Source organism: Peromyscus eremicus, chromosome 15 (genome assembly GCF_949786415.1).
Source record: "Peromyscus eremicus chromosome 15, PerEre_H2_v1, whole genome shotgun sequence".
In the NCBI taxonomy this organism is placed as follows: domain Eukaryota; kingdom Metazoa; phylum Chordata; class Mammalia; order Rodentia; family Cricetidae; genus Peromyscus; species Peromyscus eremicus.
Window position 1 is genome coordinate 1,476,055 of NC_081431.1, and position 23,266 is coordinate 1,499,320.

The 23,266-nt window shown below is 40.2% G+C and overlaps 1 long non-coding RNA gene across 6 annotated transcripts in view; it reads right to left on the minus strand.

Moving 5' to 3' along the window:
- LOC131925793 (uncharacterized) overlaps positions 1-23,266 on the minus strand; it is a 232,711-nt gene that overhangs the window by 15,332 nt on the left and 194,113 nt on the right. Inside the window, exon 6 of one of the 6 annotated variants that reach the window (XR_009383344.1) lies at positions 17,787-18,411. The exons of the other annotated variants lie outside the window; for them this stretch is intronic. This is a non-coding gene — a long non-coding RNA (uncharacterized LOC131925793). Of the gene's footprint in view, positions 1-17,786; positions 18,412-23,266 lie in introns of those variants that run through there. 6 annotated transcript variants of the gene reach the window in all.

Consider the following 23,266-nt stretch of genomic DNA (forward strand, 5'->3'; position numbering starts at 1 on the left):
TGCTTCCCCAACCATCTCCACAGGTCTGTTTTCCAGTTCACAGTGAGCTCTTTTAATACTCAGCATAGCATAATGTCTCTTTTTTCTCAACAGCCTGATCTCTGTGACTCACTTCAGTTTCTTTCCCCATCACTGATCTCCACGTGACCTGTTGCATCTTAACCTCCCTGTTGCTCATAGCTAGCCTCTATCACTGGAACACAGACTCTGTGAGAAGAGGATCTGAAACTTGTGCAGAGCACTGACTCCTGTTATATACAAAATGACTTGTGAATGCACAAGTGCCTACTGAATGACTGAATGAGTGAGGACCTAACCCGACAGGTACATGAGTTACAGAAATGTGTTAAGAATTGATGATGTACTCAGAACCTTACATAGACAGACAGATATATTTACATATGCAGCCTGTAATCTAGGCAGTAACATGATTATCGTTAAACTTTGTATCATTATTTTTATCCCACAGCACCAGAGTCAAGTTTAGTCCAAAGCAATGGTCTGCAGCTCCAGCCAACAGGGAAACATTTGCTGGGGCTACACAGGAAAATAATGTCTCAGCTTAAAATGGAACAAGCAGATGCTTCTTTGCACTTAAAGGAGCAAAATAAAACCATGCTTCTTCCAGAATGCCAGAGAAAACACAGAGAATTCAACAGGGGAAGATACTTTGAAAGCTTGGCAGTAATACTGTGCATATAAAAATGTATGACAGGGAGGGAGAGAAAAAGTGAGAGAGGGGAAGGATTCCAGAAGAAATATACAAAACAGGGAGTATGCACTTTCAGAGCTTAATGGAGAAATACAAGGCTTCCTAAAACATGTATGTAAATGACCTATGTAGGGCAACAATTGGGTATGCATAAAAAGGAGTCATCATCACCATTAGGATCCCAGACACACCAGGACTGTTCTCACTGGAACACACGGGAACAAACATGAAGAAGTGCACATGCTAAGAAGCAGCAAGGCAAAGAGTCTGGGGTGTAAGTGTTGGGATCTCCTCTTGGCCACACCAGGGAAGGAATCCTAAAGAAATTTACTTATTGAGGAGAGCCTGGGTAGTGTGGTGGCATATGCCTGTAATTTCAGCTACTCTGAAGGCTGAAGCAGGGGGATCACAAATTTGAAGCCTGCCAGGGCCACAGAGTAAGTTTAAGGCCAGCCTGGTCAGTTAGGTAAGACTTTGCTTCAAAACACAATTTTGAAAATCCTGGGAACATAGCTCATCAATGGAGTGCCCTGTATGCATGAGGTCCCCAGTTCAAGTTATGGTATGACAACCCCCTGCACCAAACAATAACCACAACATAAAACAAATATAGCCTTGACAAGTCTTGAAAATTTTGTATCAGTGTTAACTACTTAGAAAACTAAACACCCTATGACCTCTTGCTAGAGTAAAAAGAACACAGGGGATTGGGAAGCATCACAGATCAGATGCATCACTGGTTGGAGTTCCCAGCAAGGAACAAACAGAAACAATCAGGAATGAGGACTAGCATAGTACTGGGTAGATATGAAGAAACACTGCCACCTGGAAGGTTTCTCACTGCTCTGGCATTCCTCTACCATGTGAGTGGCCCTCTTAGCTCTGAGACATGAACTACTTGTGCTACAGAATTCTTCAGGTGGTTTCCAGAGAAAGACAATAGATACTCCAAGAAGGAATAAAATATGCATAACATTCATAGAATACATATTTAATGAATTCAGGTGTGTGTGGGTGATGGTATGAGTGTGTACGAGTGTGTTTGTGTGTGAGAGATGGTGTGAGTGTGATGAGTGCATTTGTGTGTGTGTGAGAGATGGTGTGAGTGTGTATGAGTGTGTTTGTATGTGTGAGATGGTATGAGTATATATGAGTGTGTTTGTGTGTGAGAGAGAGAGATGGTGTGAGTGTGTACGAGTGTGGTGTGTGTATGTAAAAATGATACAATTTACTTATATTATTAAAATATTTTACCCATGCACTGCCTATCTTCCAAACAACTCAGGGGCAATGATTAGGTAGCAGGAGATAAGAGCCTGACTCTACACAGGACATGGAACATTGGTACTGTGGGGGAAGAAACAACAGGACCTCAGCCCAGTTCCTATTCCCTTCAGGGAGCCACTCTGCAGACTGTCCTGGCCAGTCAAGACCACAGACACACTAATGAGTAGGAAATTTGTCAAAGAGCTTTAAGCAGGGGCTTTCTTTTTTCTCCACCACCCTAAAGTTAATACAATTAATTTTTATTTCTTGTCTCTGAGTAGAGAGGATGACTGAATAAAGAGTAACTTCTGAGTTGTCATGAGCTTTGATTGCATAACTCTAGTTGTATGAATGAAAAGCAGAGTCTTCACGGTCACTTTTGGAAATCATAACAGAGAAGAAATTGCTGGGAGGACACACCTGCACAGTCAAGTAAAGCACACTTTGCCCCTTGAACTATTTTCCCATACCCACAAACCGGAGTTTGGATGAGCTATTAAAACACAAAGTTCAAGTGACACATAGAACTTCATCCATTTGCATCATATCACCATGGAGATCTTTAGCAGAGAAAGAAGCCCAGAGTTCCCCAGTCTTCTATTATGCCTTTTCATTATTGATTGTCAATAAATAAAATCCCTTTCATTTGCATAGAATGGAGGCCTGAGGATGTGCAAAGGACTCTCTAGTAGACAAATTTCTAAAGTCTTATTAAATAAGAAACACAGAGCCAAATATAGGGCTGAAAGCCATAGAGATCAGGGAAATGGTGAGAGTCATCAGCTAATCTTAGCTCACCATGCTGCTGTAGCTTCCCAAGAGAGAGAGCTACTTCCTGTCTACCCAGGCTTTTATCGCCTTGGTGTTTTGCCCTCTCATTGGCTCTTAGTCCAGCTATCTCACTTCCTTGTCTTCCATCTCTGTATGGATGAAGCACTTCAGATCACTGCTGGGGATGTCTTTCTGTATGCTGTGAATGTGTTGCTCTATATGATTGATAAATAAAATGCTGATTTTATTGGCCAGTAGCCAGGCGGGAAGTATAGTATAGGCAGGACAAGAGAGAAGAGAATTCTGGGAATTGGAAGGCTGAGTCAGGAGATGCTGCCAGCCGCCACAGCCATGAGAAGTAAGATGTAAAGCTACTGGTAAGCCACGAGCCACATGGCAAGTTATAGATTTATAGAAATGGGTTAATTTAAGATATAAGAACTAGATAGCAAGAAGCCTGCCACGGCCATACAGTTTACAAGTAATATAAGTCTCTGTGTGTTTATTTGGGTCTGAGCAGCTGCAGGAGCCAGGTGGACACAGGAAAACTCCAGCTACGGGTGGACACAGGAAAACTCCAGCTACAGATCACAAATAGTCATTTCTAGAGAAAGCAATCCCAGGATGAGACTAAACAAGGTCAATGGTGCATGTGCCCAACTGTCTGGATCTGTTCATTGTACATTTTGCCCCTGTAAATGTTGCAGTTGCTTCATTTGCAGGGTCCAGGGTTCTCTCCCATGAACTATCCACTGAATGAAAAGACAGAGCATCTGAACTCTTCCCTCACAGACCTTATGTTCATCTATCTCTGATGTAGCTACCATATCTCTCTAAAAGGGTCCCAGTGGCTCCATATCATCTGCATGCCTTCTGGCTGTCATGAATCCTTAAATGGAGATGTTAAGTTTGCTATGGATGCAAAGCAACCTGTGAGAAGAGGCCAGGGTCTGTGAGTCCTGCAACATTGATGCACCTCCTAATGAGTCTGAAATATGGTAAGTGCTTGCAAATATGTGTTCACTTGCAGAAGAATCTGTGTAATAGGTTGTTAGGTGTATATGCACATACATTATTCATTAGGACTCATAAAAACTACCACATATGGAAGCTAGGAGTGTTGCTGTACACTTGTAATCCCAGCAGAAGATCAGGAGTTCAAGGCCAGGCTCAACTATGTGAGACAAACAGCTAACATTCTTATAAGATGGATATTATTCTCCAAATTCTTCAGCTGAAGAGAGGGGACCTAGAAGGATTTTTCTAGCTTTCTTACAGTGATGCTCCAATAGACCCGAGGTCTTTCCACTCTCTTAGTTCTCTCCTGGCTCTTAGCCAGATTGCCCCATCCATAATATGTTTCACATCCATAATGTGTTTCTGATGTGTTCTTTCCTTGAGTGAAGGTTTTCAAGATCTGTATAGTTTTTTGAGCAAATAATAATTGATTGATCTGGGTCTGGGAGCTTATTCACAGTTGGCACTGTAATAACTGCATTTGTGACCTTGCAGAACCTTGCATTTAGACAAACAATTGTGCCACAGTGGGGAGTGAACTCACAAACTGGAGTCTGCCAACTAGAAGGCTAAAATTAAAACAAAATAATGGAAAATCCAGATGCCCGATCTTTCTGATTCAATCTTGAGGTTCCCTCACAGAAAGAACATGGGACTCAGTAACTATTAGACAAGATTACCTGAAATAAACCCATCCTGAGAGGTGTTTGCAGTAAGAATTGGTCAGCCTTGTGATTTGGCTCCCCGTACCTTCCTCAGTCATAATCTTTCTTCTAAAAATTACATTAAAGCATGAAAAAGGCTTTACACAAAAGAAGCTAAGAACTGAACAAAGTCCAGCTATTCCAATAAATACAGCAATTTTCATTTATTCCTATTCAGACCTTACCCAAAGACATAATTTAATATAATTTATATAATTTAAACCATAGTAAAGGTGCATTTTATTGTTTAACTAAGGATTATATAATAAATATTTTCTATGCAGCAAAACAAGCCTCAAATCTCTCATTTTAACGGTTACATAATATAGTACTTTATTATAGTACATTGTCACTTATTTAACCATTCCTATACGATTCAAATCATTTCCTGTTTCTTAGGGTTATAAACAATGCTACAATGAATCCTATTTGCATATATAACCATTCCTAAAACCATTTGCTGTGGTTATATTCCCAGAAGTAGGATTATAGAATCATTTTAATATAAATATTTTGTATTATTTATTCATTTTGAAGAATTTATTTCTTGAAAACATCTTGCCTGCTTCCTGCCATCATTTGATTGTATCAGACAGCTTCACCAAGGTCTCAGCACTGCTGTCCCTGCCTTCTGGACTAGATGTTATCAATATCCAGAGTCCTGCTGAAGCCCTAATCTTTATCTTCAATGTGATGGTATTTTGAAAGGGCATCTTTGAGAGGTGATCAAGGTTAGATGAGGACAGAAAGATGGGTCCCTCATGTTAAAATTAATGTCTTGTAGGAAGACCCTCTTGGAGCTGGCTGCTGCTTCTCCCTGCCCACTGAGCCATGAAGAAGACTCTCAGGAGAAACTGCACCCATTGTGGGAGCCCGTTCTCGGGTTCCTCGTGGCTTTACCCATCAGGTCCTCATAGAGGATGATTAGACCACGGGCCTGAGTGCAGGTGTCTGAGATGGTCTGCACTTGGCTGTGCTGGGGGAGGAGGTCTTTTGCTCCACCCCTTGGCGTCTCTATAAAAACCCTGGGACAGAGACAGTCAGGGCCCGTTGGAATAGGTTCCAGGCCCTCTCGAGGCTATCCTTTATTTTCTATCTGTTTATCTCCGCGATATTCTCCGCAATAAATCCTTCTATCTAATATTTCCTGCTGCTCGCACTCAAGAAAACTCTGGGGAACTGTGGGGGTGGTTGGGTAAACGCCCCACAGAATGGCGCCATGAACAGGGACTAAAGAAAAAAGAAAAAAAGGGGGACTAAAGAAAAAAAGGGGGACTAAAAAAAGGGGGGACTAAAGACAAATGAACAGGGACTAAAGACAAAGTAATAGGGACTAAAGATAAAGGAAAACAATAATTTTATTACAGAGTTTTTGGCGAAAGTGCTGAGTTCAGCCCTGCCAGTGGATAAGGCATGCCGGTGTTATGGAAAATATATATTTTTTATATATATTTTTGAGAGGCAGGGGTTTTATCCTCGAGAGAAAAGGAAAGCGGACTGGAAGGATGTCCGATGCTGCAGCGAAATTCTCTTCTGTCAAAATTTTCTATCTTCTATCCCTTTCTCAATTTCTATCTGTGAAAAATAAGGCATAGGGTAGTAGAATAGTGTAGGAAAAACTTAGAAGTGTAAGATTGTGTAGGAAAAAATAAGTAAAGCAACTAGACAGAAAAACTCTACAATTTTCTAACTTTGGGGGCTAAGAACGCAAACTGGGGGAAAAAAATCTTTCTTTGGGCTTTTTGGGTAGTAAAAAAGCTCTTCTCTGAGCTTATGAGGAAGAAAAAGTTTCCTATGGAAGCTTTTGACCTGGGGACAGCTGAAATGCTAAGTCCAAGAGGCAGGAGAAAGTGATTTCTCCCTGAGGCAAAAATGGGGTGTAAAAAGCCAAAGTTTAAAGTTGGGAAGTTTTGGGAAAAGTTGGTCTTTCTCCGGGGGGAAAAAATCTTTCTCTTAAACTAAAAAGCTTTTCTTGAAAAATTTGGGGGGGGAAAAAACTCTAAAAAGTCAATCTTTCTCAAACTAAAAGCTCTCAAACTTAAAAACTAAATCCTTTAACTTTCTCTCAAAAGGGCAAATTAGAATCACCTGAAGATATTAATATGGGGACCACCTGTGATTAGCTCTAAGGGAAAAACAACAAACCTCTTAAGACAGCAAAACCTCTAAGTTCTGTTTTGCAAGCTTTAAAAATCCTCCCTGCAATGCAGGAGGCAGGGACAAGTTCCTAAAAAAACCTCTTCTAAGCTCTGTCTCTTTAAACTAGTAAAAGACAGTGGGTCAGAGTACCCTGAGGGAAACGCTTGGGAGAGTGTGGGTAAAGAGCTACAAAGCCCAAAAGGGCAGGAAACTTTACCTGAGAAAAGCAAAAAAGCCAAGCTTTTCAGTTACAGCCGAGCTGAGGCATCAAGGGTTTTGTTTGTGAGTGAGCATTTCAGAATGAAAAGGTGCTCCTAAATCAAAGATCCCCTGAAGCATTGTATCTTTGCTTCTGACCAAAAACCCAGAGGCGACTGGCCAGTCTCTGAGTTGGGGTGAATTTTGGGGATACTAGGGTTCCTGCAGTGGTAAACTTCCTGGAGCACAGAGCTGAGGCAGGAAGGTGCAGGACCCAGGGGAAGATTGCTAATGAACAACCAAAACTAAAACCAGTGGGAGCAGCACAGTTGTCCACTTTCCTACAAGTCCTGGGTTGATAGGTCCACAGCTGCAAAAAGAAATCTGAGAAAAAAGCTTTCCTATCAGAGTAAGGACCTTTCTGGGAAAACAGTAAAGCTGAACTGTGTCTAAAGCAGTTGTGCTGCTGAGTCAGAACGCTGTCTGGGGAAAGAGCCCAGCCAGGGCAGAACAGAACTACCCAGGAGTAAAGCTTTCTTTTCTGTCAGAGAAAACACCTCTTTGAGAAAAGCTTTGTTTCAACTGACTCCCCTGAGATGAGGGAGTGTAGCCCTGAGGGGTGATTGCCTCTGGAATAAACTGTCCTTGAGCACCCAGACAAGCAAATGCAACCCACTGGGGGACTGGGCCAGGTGAAGGTCTGATAAGGCAAAACACCTGTCCTACTGAGAGTTTAGAAATGGCAAAAACCTCCCTTGTTAGACTTTCAGTCTGTACGCAAACCACACAGACCCTGAAAGAAACGGACAAAAAAACCCCTACCTTCAGTAGCAGGGAAAGCCGCCACTGTAGTGTTGGAAACTGTTTCTGGGGTAAAGGGGATAAACTGAGACCAAACTGGGAACTGTCTGGGAGAAAGACTCTGAAGAAACAGAAGGGACATAATCCTCCCCAGAAAATGTGACCTGAAAAAGCTGCTAGAATTTGAGGCAGATTCGGGGGGGAGAAAAAAAGCCCCTACTTCCAAGGGCAGCTAGCAGAGGTACAGAGCTGCAGATAGATACCTGAAACTCTGCATCTGGAGGAAAAGGAACAAGCAAAATGAGATAGATCAGTGGGAGAAAATCTCTCTGAAGGAGCTATGGAAAAGCTGTTGTACGTGATCTTGTTTTTCACTGACTGGCTAAAACACAAGCCCCTAGGAAAGTTGCTATCAGAAACGCCAGCCTCAATGCCAGCTAACGAGGCAGGTGCAGTTCTGATTTGGGGGCCCGTGTCAAATGAAGGAGAGACACCTGTTAAAGCCAGCTGAGAGACCAGAACCCTCCCAATGTCCCATAATTGAAAATGTAAAATGCCTGTTCAAATCTCCCGTTGCAAAAGCAAAAAACTTTGTTCAAACCTCCCGGGCAAGAATTTGTAAGCAAGTCTGGTAAAAAAAAGAACTTAAAAGTTGACTCTCAGACCCAAAAAGAACTATGGGAAATGACTAATATAAGGGAAATGATATAAAGGACTGATTTAAGGGACTGATACTATTATGGACTGATATAAGGGAAATGCATTCTGGGAAAGGTAGTTTTTCCACTAAAGATGGCGACATTGCCCTGAAACACGTTTGTCAGCTCAAAAATACGTTCATGGTAAACTGAAAATACAGCTTTTAAAAGAATAAGGAGGAAAGTCGTCTAAGAGTTTAAGTGTCAGTTCCAATGAAAAATTGAAAGGATATGGAACTAGGTGCTTCGCGGTTTGGGGCTCCGTTGGTAAAATGCCTTATTTACCCTAATAGCTGTGCAAAGTTTTTACGGTAGCTGGATGACAGAAAGCTACCTATAAGAGCAAACAAGCCACTTTAAAATCCTTAAAACAAGGGAAAGCAGTTTATACACTGAACGTTGTCTTAGAATTGAAGCACTTAGGGGAACTATTATGAATTTGGGTGAAGGGACAGCCTCTAGTTAAACACCGTCTACCGCTGACAGTGCATCTCTGCCGGTCCAGAACGGCTGAGAGAACTGGCAACTTTGGAGTGTGGCATCATCCCAGGAAGGTTACAGTCCCCTAGCAACAACTATCACAATTCTATAACAACAACACTCACTAAATCCCAGTGCTTTATAACAAAGCTGACTATAAACTCTAAACTTTGGAAATGATGTATGTACTTCCTGTCTAGTTAAGAGAATCTGTCTAATAGAGATAGTACTAATAATTAAGAGTAAGAAATAGAAAAAGATGAAAATAAGATATGTGAGTTTGTAAAAATTCTCTTGTTAGATCTGTGTTAAGAAATCTTTAGGTGTTTGCTAAGTTAAATATATGCTAATGATAGCCTTATAAAAGTTTGTAAAATAGATCTATAGAGTTCCTTTAAGAATATAAGCTTACAAGAAGAATCTAAGGTAGTCCTAAGACATGTAGTAATAAGCTTGTAATAAGTAAAGATGCTAGTTGTAAATGTAAGTTTAAATAAGAACATAAGAAATACATAAGAAGTAGTAAGAAATATATTTGCTAAAGTAGTTCTATAGTTCTCTTAAAGAGTATAAATAAGTAGATGTTAATGTTATACGTGAATTTGTAAGAAAGTGTAAATGTTAAACATGAATCTATTCCTAATGTATATGGTGAAAGAACCCGAGACACAGAAGGTTAGTGTCCCAGCAGACTGCAAAGTAGGCAGTCTGAATGGTTTCAAAAGCTCCAGAAGCCGCTAAGAAGCTAAGAATGGCGGACGCGAGAACCAGCACAAGGCATCTGCAGCTGAGATCCGTGGAAAATCGATGCAACACAGAAAAACCTGAGCTAACATCAAAAACGGTGCGGTTTAGAATACTACTGTACCTAAAAAGGTCTCTGGCTTGAGAATAAGTTCAGAGACGCTTGTTTGAACTAAAATTTTTAACAGCAAAAAGTTTTGGTTGAAAAATGTCTCTTCATATTTGGAAGTGAAAGCCTGATACCAGAATTTATTTCTTGTTTGAACTTTTTGAACTTAAAATGAGATAAAACTACAGAAAGATTTTGGTTATGGATTTCTTCATATTTGGAAGGCTAGTACCAGAATTTATCATTTGAATTTTGGGACTTAAGAAAGGAAATGAATAGAGATTTCATTGCAATGGGACAATTGAGTTTACTTATAGTAATGACCTAGGAACTGTTTTCTGGAATTGGGTTAAAAATGGAACTGTTTAAATGAAGAAATTTATTTCTACCTAGAATCAAGATGCAGTTTTGTGTATGCATATATGCTTTATTAACTGGTGATTCATGAATTGTTTTGTGGAACTGTTTATGTAAAATGGAATTACTTATGGAACTGGTTTGTGTTACAAACGGAACTGTTTAAACAGAAGTTTGGGTTTTCTAACTAGGCTTGAGATTTTGCTTAAATTATAAAGAAAAGGGGGAGAGATAATATTCCTTAGTCTAATTTCAAAAGTTGTTTGAGTGGATTAATGTCATGTTTTGTTAGTAAGAAAGGCAAATGGGGTATATTAAGAGACTACTTTTAAAGTGTAAAGAGTTTTATTAAGAAACTGCTTTTGGATGTTTTGCTAAGTTTTCAAAGTGTTAATGGTTAGATTGAGAAGACTGCTTTTCAATATGGATTTGTAGGAATTGTATGAGTTTCTTCTAACTAGGTTTGAGGTTTTCTTTAAAAAATTATAAAGAAAAGGAGGAGCTATGAGATTGAATTATGTTTGCAGAACCCTATTGATATTAATGCACCCTGGTTTTGTGGAGTTAAGGAAATATTTAAGTTTGATGTGAATACATCGAAGTTTTTCCTATGTTCTGTTAACAAGAAAATTCAAATGATTGAGTTAAAGTTGTAAGACGGAGAAAATTGTTAACTATATATAGCACCATATATGCTAATTCAAATGGTTCTGTTAAGAGTTTGCTTTGAGTTGTAAGACAGAGAATTGTGGCTATGTATAGCACTGTTTATGTTAACCTGTTAATGGTAATGATGAAGCTAAGGGATTCTTTAAGTTTGTAGTTGCCTTAAGAGTTTTTGGCTTAGAAAGGGCTTGAGGCAGCTAAGACTGCTGTAGTCACCTTGGACCTAATTCAAAAGAGAAATGCCATCTATATCATCCTCTACTCCCATACTGGGAGGTGTAACAGCTATGGAGATTGCTGTAAGCCATTATAGTTATTTTTTTATATATTAAGAAAGGGGGACCTGTGGGAGCCCGTTCTCGGGTTCCTCGTGGCTTTACCCATCAGGTCCTCATAGAGGATGATTAGACCACGGGCCTGAGTGCAGGTGTCTGAGATGGTCTGCACTTGGCTGTGCTGGGGGAGGAGGTCTTTTGCTCCACCCCTTGGCGTCTCTATAAAAACCCTGGGACAGAGACAGTCGGGGCCCGTTGGAATAGGTTCCAGGCCCTCTCGAGGCTATCCTTTATTTTCTATCTGTTTATCTCCGCGATATTCTCCGCAATAAATCCTTCTATCTAATATTTCCTGCTGCTCGCACTCAAGAAAACTCTGGGGAACTGTGGGGGTGGTTGGGTAAACGCCCCACAACCCATGACATTTGAACTTCCAGTCTCTAGACTCTAGTCTCTAGACTAGAACTTCCATAATGAATGTCCACTGTCCAAGCCACTCAGTCTAAAGAATTTTATTATGTCAGCCAATCTAATACACATTTGGATTTTTGTATATGCTTATATATAATTTTTTTTATGTATTTATATATAAATACCTGATAAGAAGCAACTTACAGGAAGCAGAGTTGACTTGGATTTACCATTTGAGAAGATATATCCATTTTGGCCCAGAAGGTGGCAAAGGTGTGAGAAGTGAGTGTGTATGTGTGTGTGTGTGTGTGTGTGTGTGTGTGTTGGGGGGGTTGTCACATTGCTCTACAGTCAGAAAGTAGCAAACAGGAAATAGAGCTCAGCTATAAAACCTCAAAGTTTACCTCCAATGACCTGCTTCCTTCAGAGAGACTCCACTTCTTAAAGATTCCAGAAATTTCCAAAATAGTACCACTTGCTGGGACCAAGTATTCAAACACATGACTCCATGGAGAGCATTTCACATCTAAACAAAAACATCACCCCAATTTCTGTTTTGAAATCTTATTATAAAATCCTAACTTTAAAATAAAGTTTTTGACCCATCTATTGGACTTTTAACTATTACCCATTTGTGGTGGTATTTTACTTGTACTGAAATGAGATTTTAATTGTTTGTTAATAAATAAAGTTGCCTGGGGGTCAGAGCTATTAGAGCCATAGCAAGTGCGTGGAGGCGGTGACGCACACCTTTAAGGACCTGGAGGGCGGTACATGCAGGCAGTGACGAGGCAGTCACGTGTTTGGGTTTACAACCAATGAGAAGGCAGAACAGCTAGACTATATAAAGACATACACACAGGAAGTAGGTCCTTTTCAGAGAGCTCTCTTGGCTGAAGAGGATTGCTGAATCAGGAAGGGTGAGGTTCTTAGCTCTGACCTGGCAGGAAACCGGACCTGCCGGCCGCCCAGGCGGGAAACTGGACCTGCCACCAAGCCAAGTTAAGCGGTTTTTAATGGATTCTTGTCACGTTGGGCGCCAAATGTAGATGTAACCAACTGTCTTATTAAATAAGAAACAGAGCCGATTCAGAGAAGAAAGCCAAAAGGTCAGAGCTAAGAGCCTCACCCTTCCTGATTCAGCAATCCTCTTCAGCCAAGAGAGCTCTCCAAAAAGGACCTACTTCCTGTGTGTATGTCTTTATATAGTCTAGCTGTTCTGCCTTCTCATTGGTTGTAAACCCAAACACGTGACTGCCTCGTCACTGCCTGTATGTACCACCCTCCAGGTCCTTAAAGGCGTGCGCCACTGCCGCCATGCACTTGCTTGCTATGGCTCTAATAGCTCTGACCCCCAGGCAACTTTATTTATTAACATACAATTAAAATCTCATTTCAGTACAAGTAAAATACCACCACACCCATCAGTTCCTCTATAATCTCTAGCTAATTCTTTTTTATTAACTATTATTCTGTTTGAGCCCTTGCAATGAGCAAGAGATCATTCTACATGCAAAGAAATAGAGCTGCATTGGGAGAAAGTGTGTCCTGTTCTCAAGTAGTTAATTGACTAGTTGAGGAATCAGATGTGTAAGAAAAGAAAGCTTAAATGCCGTGTAAGACGATACCAGAAATAAGTCCAAAGGTTGAGGATGCACAGGAGGAAAAGATATCCATTAAGAAAGAACATCCCAGCCGGGCGGTGGTGGCGCACGCCTTTAATCCCAGCACTCGGGAGGCAGAGCCAGGCGGATCTCTATGAGTTCGAGGCCAGCCCAGGCTACCAAGTGAGTTCCAGGAAAGGCGCAAAGCTACACAGAGAAACCCTGTCTCGAAAAACCAAAAAAAAAAAAAAAAAAAAAAAAAAAAAAGAAAGAAAGAAAGAACATCCCTGCCAATTAAATGGCTCAGCAGGGTGGTTAAGGCATTTGCCATCAATCCTGATCCCGAAGTTAGATCTTAACCTAAGTTAGATCCCCAGAACCCACATGGATGAAGAGAACTGACATTGGCAAGCTGTTCTCCTGGACTTCCACATGAACCCCATGGTACATGTAGCCCCACCACATAAACAAATGTAATAAAAACATTAAGTAGCATCAAATGGAACCTTGAATGTAGAGTTGGCCTTAGAACAATGAAAAGAGATAAGCTAGTTGGGCAATGGGGGTAGAGAACTAGATAGAAAGTTCTAGGAAAGTAATAAATGAGCTTAGAAGCCAAAGAGAGCTAGCCTAAATCCAGATACAAAATACTTGGTATGGCCAGTCAGACCTTTCCGACATGAGTGCCTTGATCCCCACACCTTCTCACCCTTCCACCTATCTTGTGGATTCTCTCCACCTCTAGCATCCAGCCTGCACCAATGTTCACTTTGTCCCCACACAGCAGTCACTGTACTTAGAAATGGAGAAATTGAAAACCTGCCTTGCTTCTGGGCTGATACAGTGTGATAAGCCAGGGAGTGTCTGGCTGGGCACGTTTCTCCTTATGTGTTTGAGCAGACGAGAATGTGTATAGATAAGAAGCACACAGAAAACTGCCATTCCAGCAGTGTGGGAAAGGCATGGTCTGCCTCCTGTCTCTGCTCCAGGCAAGCCCCTCCTTCATTTCTTCAGACATCTCAGAGCTTGCCAGAGTGGATTCCCACTGGCAGATTTTAGTGCTGTGCTGTGCATCTCTCCACATCAGACAGGGAGATGAGACAGAGACAGAGAGAGAAGCAGATTTGCTGTGCTGGGGAAGTTAGGCTCACACAGGTTGGATTTCATTTCCACTGAGTTAGAAGCCCAGGCTCAGCAAGGATCAAATCACAATGTTCTTCAGCAGCACAAAGTGAACAAAGCATGCAGACAGCTTCCCACTATGCTGTGGAGTCATTCATGCCCAGGTGCTCAGTCCTCTCCTGGCTGCCTTTGGGCTCCCACAAAACTACAAGGATTCACCTTACCCTTCAATAACGTCATTAAATGGTCCAATCCTTTATGAGTCAACCCCTGAAGATGGCACTTATACAGTGTCACCAAGTCCTATGACCTCAGACAGCAAACAACACATCAAGATGGACACTTGGAATGGGTGACTCCTGGGGTGACATCTACTCTGTAAGAAACCAAGTGTGTTCCTGGGAGGATGGTGTAAGTCATGCCTGGCCAGCTTTCTCCTACTGGCCTCCAAAGGTGGCAGGAGCTTCTAAGCAGTAAATTTGGATGCTTGTCCTGGCACCCTGTAACATTTTATTCTGCCCTCTTCTCACTGCAGCCCTGGGGCAGACCCTAACTTACAGGTTCCAACTCAAATTTAGCTCTTCAACTCACAGATAGATTTGACAGGCATTGATGATTACAGGACTTTCTGTGGTTTTATTTGTGTGTTTTAACATAAAGCATGTGTTAACTACATATGTTCTGCTAAAAGAGTGCCTCATTGTGCATTCTGCCTAAAAACCCCAAATTTCAGTGACTTCCGGTAAAATGGGCATATTTGGTATCCGTTACTTTTCTGTTATGTGATAAACACCATGTCTTGGAGTGACTTAAGGAAGGAAGGTTCCTTTGCCTTACAATTTCCTAGGGTTAGGATTCTATGATGGTGGGGAAGCCATGGTGCGGTGGCAGAACAGAAAAGTACATTTTATCCACACAAGAAACGGAGAGAGGATGAGAACAGGAAGTCAGCCTGTTTAAATCCTCAAAGCCTAACCCCAGTGATATGCCTCCTCCATCAAAGCATTACCTCATAAGAATCTATAATGTCCCCTAGTGTCACGAATTGAGGACCAAGTATTCAAATACATAAGCCTATTGGGCACATTTCTCATTCAAATCACCACACACTCTAATTTACCCATCATAAGATGCACATCTACCACCTTGCTAGCCTGGTGATGTTTACCTATAATCCCAGTTGGGAGGCTGAGGCAAACACAGGATCAAGGACTTCTGCATCAGTTATCATGACCTTACCTCAACACTGGAAAAATTAAGAATAAAGATAAAAGTTAAAAGCCAGCGATGTAGCTCAGTAGTAGAACATTTGCATAGAAGGCAGTCACATAGGAAGACTCAGGTTCCACCCTGATCACTGCATGAAAAAGAAGAAAACGAGTGACCACTCCTCCAGATTTTACCTTCACCTCACAACTCTTTCTGGATTTGGAATGTTTGCCAGTCTAGCTCCCCTGTTCTGTGGCTGCATGTGGCATGTTGCATTTTCTCAAAATGGTCATGAAACTCTCCCATCATGTGTGTTCCAAGACAAGGTCACCTTGACATCATTTTTATAAAAAGAAGCATCCATATCCTCACCCAAGGACTAGCTTGGCCTGTGACTTGCAGTGATGTAGTGTATTGGCAAAGTCCTAGTTAACCAGAGCTAGGACTTTGTCCCCTAGAATCAATGCTCAAGAATCCCCATGTTCTGAGGAAGGCCCCAACACACAAGAACTACATGATGACTGACTTTCAGGCCAGTTGATGTCCTAGATACAGACAGACTCCACTGCCATCTACAGCACTGTTGAAAACACCTCCAGATGCTGTGATCCCCAGTTATTCTTGAGTTTTATCAGCTCCCAGGCATGGGAGACTCAGGCTACCCTTACCATACCCTCTCTCATTGTAACCAAATTTAAATGCATGCAGCTTCTAGGTGGCTCACCATGAAGCAATGACTACTTCCAACAGAATGAAGACAGGATCTTTATTATTTTTTGGTGTTGTCTTGAAGCAAGTGTTCACACATAGACTGTCTAAATGGATGAATAGAAACAACATGTACAATGTCCAATCACAAGCCTATCTACTTGGTGTAATCCTCCAACAAAGAACATCTCTGAAGATGCCGAGCATAGAGAAACTGGAAATCAAAGCTCTGACAGTCCCTGGATTCATGAACCAAAGCTGCCTTCTGCTAGTAGAAGGGGCTGTGCTGTAGAGGGTACATATCTGCAAGCCAGATAAGAACGTTATTGTCAATATTTAATAATTTATACATTCCTGACTTCGTAGCTTGTTTTATGGTTTTTTGTTTGTTTTTTTTTCATTTGGGTTGGGATTGTGAGGGAGAAGAGTGAAGCTTGGGTAGGATGCATTCCTTATCTCCCTTGGATAGCTTCCCAGAGGTTGGGGCTGAGATGGCTCAAGGACTTTTCCTGTGCAACAATTTTGAAACAGATGGCTAAACGTTTGGCATTCATTGTTTAAGCAATAAAAATATAGGTTTTTTTTTTCTTTTGAAAGGTGGAGGGAAGATAGGGGGAAAAAAAGACTTCCAATTACTCATATTGGTTTCTGAGCAAATCCCTGTGGCATGGTGAGGATTGGAGATAACCAAAAAAAAAAAAATGGAGAGGCTCAAGGACCACAAGCAATCTCTGTTTTGTTGTTTTTCTCCTCTCCCTCTCCCAGCTAATCAGACACTGGAGTGCACCTACTGGGAGTAGGGCAGAAGACACAGTTGGACTTGGGGTCCTGAGCTGTATCTCTGTTCCTATCCTCTGAAACAGGGCATGTCCATCCTGTGGTACTGGGAAAATCTCCCTCTGGGTAGAACAAATATTGTTTAATTTGCTGCATGGTGGTTTCTGTAAATAAATCACACATTGGTGGAGGCAAAGGAAATGAATAAGAAACTTTGCCTGGAAGGTTAGACACATTGTGTGGGACTTCAAATAAGCTGCGTGCACACTGCAATTCAGAAGATGTATGTAGCAGCAGAGCACAAAGGCAAGGGCTTTATTTATACATGCATATGGTGCTGTGTACAGCACATATGTATGAATATAAACTTAATCTTTCTGTGTGTGTATTGTTCCCTTCTCTACAATGAAGAGCCAGAGAAACAATATTCCCAAGAATGCTTGAAGCAGCATACCCTGCCCCTCTGAATCCTCTTTATTCATTCAGCAAACATCTGAGTGGCAATGGAAGTTGTTCTTCCTATTAGGAGAGCAAGAGAAACAAGCATAAGTCCTGCTTAAAGAAGAGGTAAACCAAGCTGGTCTTCATACAACTTCAGTCTGCAAAATACCCAGTGGTCTCAGGGCCACCTTAGCTCATCGACTCACCAGTGTTTTCTAAGTACCTGTTAAGTCCAGTCACAGTGCTGACTGACTGTTGTAGCTACAAAACCAGAGTAAGACACAGTCACTTCTGTCCAAGAGGTTATGATATAGAATAAAGAGACAAAAAATACAAACAAGTTATAAAGAAAGTGTGGAGGGGCAGTGTGAGGGCAGTGTGGAGGGCAGTGTGAAGGAGGGCATGATTACTTTAGACTGGTGTGAGGGAGGAAGAGGGGACGGTTGGAGGCCCAGGAAACCTCCACACAGCAACATAAAAGCTGGGGTTTGAGGAATAAATAGGAGTTCCCAAGGGATGACATTGGTGAAATATTTCATATGGAGAAAGCAGGATATAGAATAACACAAGGACACCATTTTACACTTCTTAAGTTGTTTAGGGAACTTTACATGAGTATATTGCCATTGAATCTAAATACTCTATGAACATGGCAGAGGGTAACAGAGAGGAAACAAAAAGGAAAAATGTGGAAGCCAAGCCCTTCTTTAGGCTATGGGTAGCTGGATGATCCAGTGGTGGACAGATAGTGCTGGGGATGGTAACTTTGTGCAGTATCTCTCCTTTGTCTTCCTGTGGCAAGGAGCTGGATCACACCCAGTGAGGTAGCACCAGAGGTCAGAAGAATAAACCAAGAATGTAACTAAGCACGTGTACAAGACAAAGGTGTCTGAAGGCCTTACTTTGAAGAAGCAATGTGCTAGTTCCATAGTTAGTGTTGTCTTCAGATGTTTGCAAAGCAGCAGCTCCACTTGTCACACATGCCTCTAAAGAGGCTTTAATGGGAATAAGTCTGCAGCATATTTGACTCCATACAAAGCAGAACTTCCCAATAGTCAGAGCTATTAAAAAATGAGCTGTGCTATGAGTAGGTACAAGTTCTGTGGCTGATGTGTCCAAGCAGAGGTGAATCCCACTTGGTAGGACTAGCAGAAGCAGTAGTAAGAGCTGAAGGGAACACAAGGCAGGCTTCTCTAAGGTCCCTGTAAGTCAAATATTCTCTGGTGAGAATCAAAGCACAAACAGGAGGGCCAGGTTGAACATTGAATGGTGCTCACAGAAGAATACAGGGAGTTGGTAGGGTTGCAGCTTACTCTACAGACAATAAATAGAAATATCACATTTCTTTAATTCAAAATAACAACACCATGCATAGATCAAACAAACCCTTTTTATGGGCTTAATTTGGTCTACGGGCTTGGAATCAGGGTTCTGGTAATATGATTCCCAGTCTAGAAGTGATTCTTCGATCAAATGCCAGCCTTCTCCTCCATCCTATGAGATGCTTGGATGGTCTCTGTACCTTGCCTTTGCTCTGATTGACATGCTACCCATAGGAAAACTCAAAAGCACAAGAGGACACACTAGAAGCTATGTGGGCAGGAAATGCTATTTTCCTTGGGTCTTTGCTGTTTGGAGGAGTTGTGCCGACTTACAAAGCTTCTGCTAGAATGATTAGACATGAGTCCTCTGTGGTTAAGGAGCCTGCCCTAATCATCTTGCCAGCTTATTCTGTTCCCCTTCATATTAAAAATTACTGAGATATACAGAGCAGAATCAGTCTATGCACCTATCACCAGAACTAAAATCATCTCTTGAGCACCATATGCCTTTGTTTATAAGAAATATTAAGAATGTGACTTCCAAGCCTCTGTGCAACTCTGAAGCCCCTAAACATATGCCCTCCTTTCCAAAAGCAGTCTTTTTCATGAAAGTAGTTCATACCCTGTATTTATGTTTGAAGTGCCTATATATGCACTATGACATTTCATATGTCCTAATGTCCTTCATATGGTGCCACATTCTTTGTATGTACAGGATCTACAATCAGGCATGTCCAAACTTTTATACTGCAATGTGGTATTGTCATCTACCAATTCAATACTTGAGAACTATGCAATCCATTCACAATGAAAAAGTTGCAAAAAAAATCTGATAATGTTGTAAGTATGTTTATTATTTTGTGTTGAGCCACATTCTTGGCTATCCCAGGGAGCATGCAGCTTGCGAATCTCAGGTTGGACACCTTGGTTCTGTCCAACAGTCAAGACTTAGAGAAATACCCAAGTTGCAAAATATTTAGTTCATTAATTTTTATTACAGAGTACTACAAGTTATCAATATATTATAATTTATTTTCATATTCCCTTAACTCTCCTCAAATCTTTGCTTATATATTTTGAAATTCATGGATGCCCTTATTGTCACCATTTTCTTGGAAGTAAAGTTTCTGGTTCACCAGTCAGCATTGTGAACACTTTACCAGCTTTTGTCAACTCATTCTTTAAAGTCTGGGTATAAATTTATACTCCCTGTTGAAAGAATTTTAATTCCTATTTTGCATCAAGCGTTGGTCAAACTTTGGCATCTCTAGGAGTTCTGAAACTTTTGTCAGTCCAGTGGGTGAGAAACTTGAGAAACTGCATCCCTAATGGATAAGACTGGACGTGTTTTCATCTGCAGCCCTGGCTTACTCTACTTCAACCTGTTCCAATCTTCTATCTTTGATTGGAATGTATATGTCATTCTATATCTGGTTGACAGGAATTCAGGAATTCCAAATATAAATTTGTCACTTTTATGTTGTGTGGACTTGGTTGTGACATGACCTCTCTGTGGTTCAGTCCCTTCGAGAAGAAAATGGAGATTAAAATAGTATTTTGTAGCTTAATTATAGTGGTTCAAAGAGTAAAAACACATTGACTAATCTAACCAATTAGATCAGACAGCAGCATATAGTAAGTGAGTAACACAGCATCAGTACCTGGCATGGGGGAAAATGTTCTGAATACAGTTGGGATAGCTTTCTCATCTACAAAGCATTTTGCAAAATATCTTTCTGCCTTGTTACTTCGTCAGGCAAGTATTTTAAATCTTAATGTAAACTTATCATGTTTTGTTTTCATGCTTTTATTTGATATAATTAACAGTTTTTGTTGTGAAATTATAAAATTGTCACCCTACATTGTATTTCTAAACCATTTTGACTAGATTTAAGCCTTTAATTTACCTGAAATTTATTTTCACAGAGAAGAAGCTCTAATTATCTTTGTTTCCATACAGATGACTAATTATTACAAAAGTTTCTGATATGTGAGGCCACCTATCTCATAAATCTAGGTCCCAAAGACCCTAGCATCTATTTCTAAGCTCTCAAGTCTAGCTAATTAACATATTTTAACCTTGTAAAATACCACACTTCTAATTATGACTGCCTTGAAATAGTTTATTGATCTATTTAAAATAATATCCAGGAAAGCAACTTTTCCCAATCCTGTCATACCTAGTCTTGAATATTTATTCATAGTCAAGAATTTAGAAATGTTTTATTAAAGTACTTTAAAATATTTGTTAAGGTTTTTACTGGACTTACATTGAATTTATTGATCAATTTTGAGTTAAATTTATAGTATATGCTCACAAGCTAAATTTTCTTAGTCATAAATTAGTTTTCTACCTGAATAGTTTTATAATTTCTTTGTATAAAAGTACTAAGTAATATTTTTTGGTCATTTCTCCTAGGCATCATGGAAGTTTAAATGCAATAGCAAATGGGTATTTTTAATATTATTTAAGAACATTTACTTATCCAATGTGTATCTGTCAGTGTCTGAGTGTATCTCTGTGCACCACATACATGCAGCTCTTGAGGCAGCCAGAAAAGTGTGTTGGATCCCCTGGAACTGGAGTTATAGGTAGTCATGAGCTATCATGTGGGTGCTGGGAATTGAACTCAGGTCCTCTAGAAGAGCATCCAGTGTTCTTAACAATAAGTCATCTCTCCAGCCCCATAAATGCATACTTTTTAACATGCTTTCTATTATCCAATTACTGTTAAATCAAAATCTAACCATTTTCGTGTATTTATCTCCTTTCTTAAAGTTTTAATTCTAAATGATTTGTGAATTCTTTTTTGTTTGTTTGGTTTGTGGATTCTTTTGTGTTCTGAATAAAACACTGATGTCATCTTTAATTCACAATCGTGTCTCTTTTCAATAATTTTAATTCCTATTTTTATCACTTTTTATTGACCAGGACATACTGTAATTGCTATAGAGAAAGGGCTTTGATCCACAGTATCTTGTCCTAAGTTTAATGTGTATGCCATAGAATCTGGCCACAAAGTGTGTCTGGGGTCTGGGGTACAGTCTTCATAAGGTTAAAGATATTTCTATTAATAATGTAGTGTTTCTCCCTTAATTTTTGGATAGATTTTTGTTGTTATTATTTTGTTTTGTGAAGGAAGGTCTTACAATAGCAATGAAAACAGTCTAGAACTCACAGAAATCCACCTGCTTCAGGCTCCAAAGTTCTAAGATTAGAGGTGTGAACCACCATGCCCAGTTTTATATGGATTTTTTCCATATTTTTTAATTAAAAATAGATTCTTTTCTCGTACAATATGTATCTTGATTATGGTTATATGGATATTTTTAACAAAATATTTTCTATATCCATTGACCTGCATGCATTCTTTTTTTTATTCCTTTTCTCTGTTTATGTGTGGGCTTTTGAATGTTGATTCATCTTTGTATCCTAGAGATAGACTCTGTTTCATCATAACAAACTTCAACTGTAACCCTGGGCTTGCTAATGGTGTGATTTATTCATCTGGACCACCATGATATCAGAAAGACAATTTCATTTCTTGTATTCTGTCTAATTTTGATATCCTGTGATAGGCTGTTGCTGTCTTTTGTCTATGCATTTGAATAAATTTTATCAAGCAGGGATTTTGAATTTCTGACTTTCTCCAGAATCCTGTGTTGTCATGATGCCTTTTGTAGGGAGAAATGTTTTGATCACTGATTCAATATTTTACAGATCATATGTAGCCTTATATAGCTTACCTATATCAACTTCTTGATCTATTAATATCTGCAATGTGTTTTTTTAAAAAAAAAACTTGTACTCATATAGTTTTATCTTTTTGGTGTTAATCAGAATTTAACAAACAAATTTGAAAATATAAGCATATATATTATTTCCACCATAACTATGCTTTCTGTTACATCTTCAGTATAGAAGAATGTTTACTGTAACTTGAGCTCTGAGAAGCAGACTCTGAGACAGTGATGAGCAGGTGAAAGATAAGACCTAAATGACCTCATGTTGTATAGTGATTCTCTCTGGACTGAAATATTCTTTCCTGGAGAAAAGATGGAGGCCCAAAACCTCAAGAACCTCTGGAAACATCTGAGATTCATGTGTCCCTTCTGGAGGTCACAGAAGCAGTAAACAAATGCTGAGGGAAAGGAGACTCTTAGGGAGACTCAAGTGATGGTTTTTTGTGAGTAAGCATTCATGATGGGATGAGTTCTCCTTGATACAGTTGCTTTGTACCACCCAAACCTCTATAAGTAGTCCTTCAACTGATGCTCCTGCAAGTTAACACCAATAAACTCATTGGTTCAACAAGCTAGATGTGGGCAGAATCATTTGTTTAGTGTATTGCCAGTGTGAACAGATATCTGTCTACCACTCCACAGAAAAAAGCCAAACATCCTACAAAAGATACTAGAGCTGGCATGGTCCTTCATTCATGCCCAGAGTTAAGGTAAGAGTGCCAAGACTTTACATTTCATATTCAATTTCATAGTTTTATATTCAATTATTTATTCAATGTGAGCTGACCTGGAGAAAGTGTTGCTTAGGGTCAATGCAATCCCTGTAGAAGCTTCTGGATGAGAGTACTTTTCCACCAGAGTCCCCAGAAGCTGGGCCCCAAGTCCTTCATTAATGAAGAAGGATTTGGTAGTAGATCCACGTGTTCACCACAGACCACACTTGTGAGCTGTGTGGATTCCCCTGGGTTCACCAGTTTTTTTCTAGCAATCT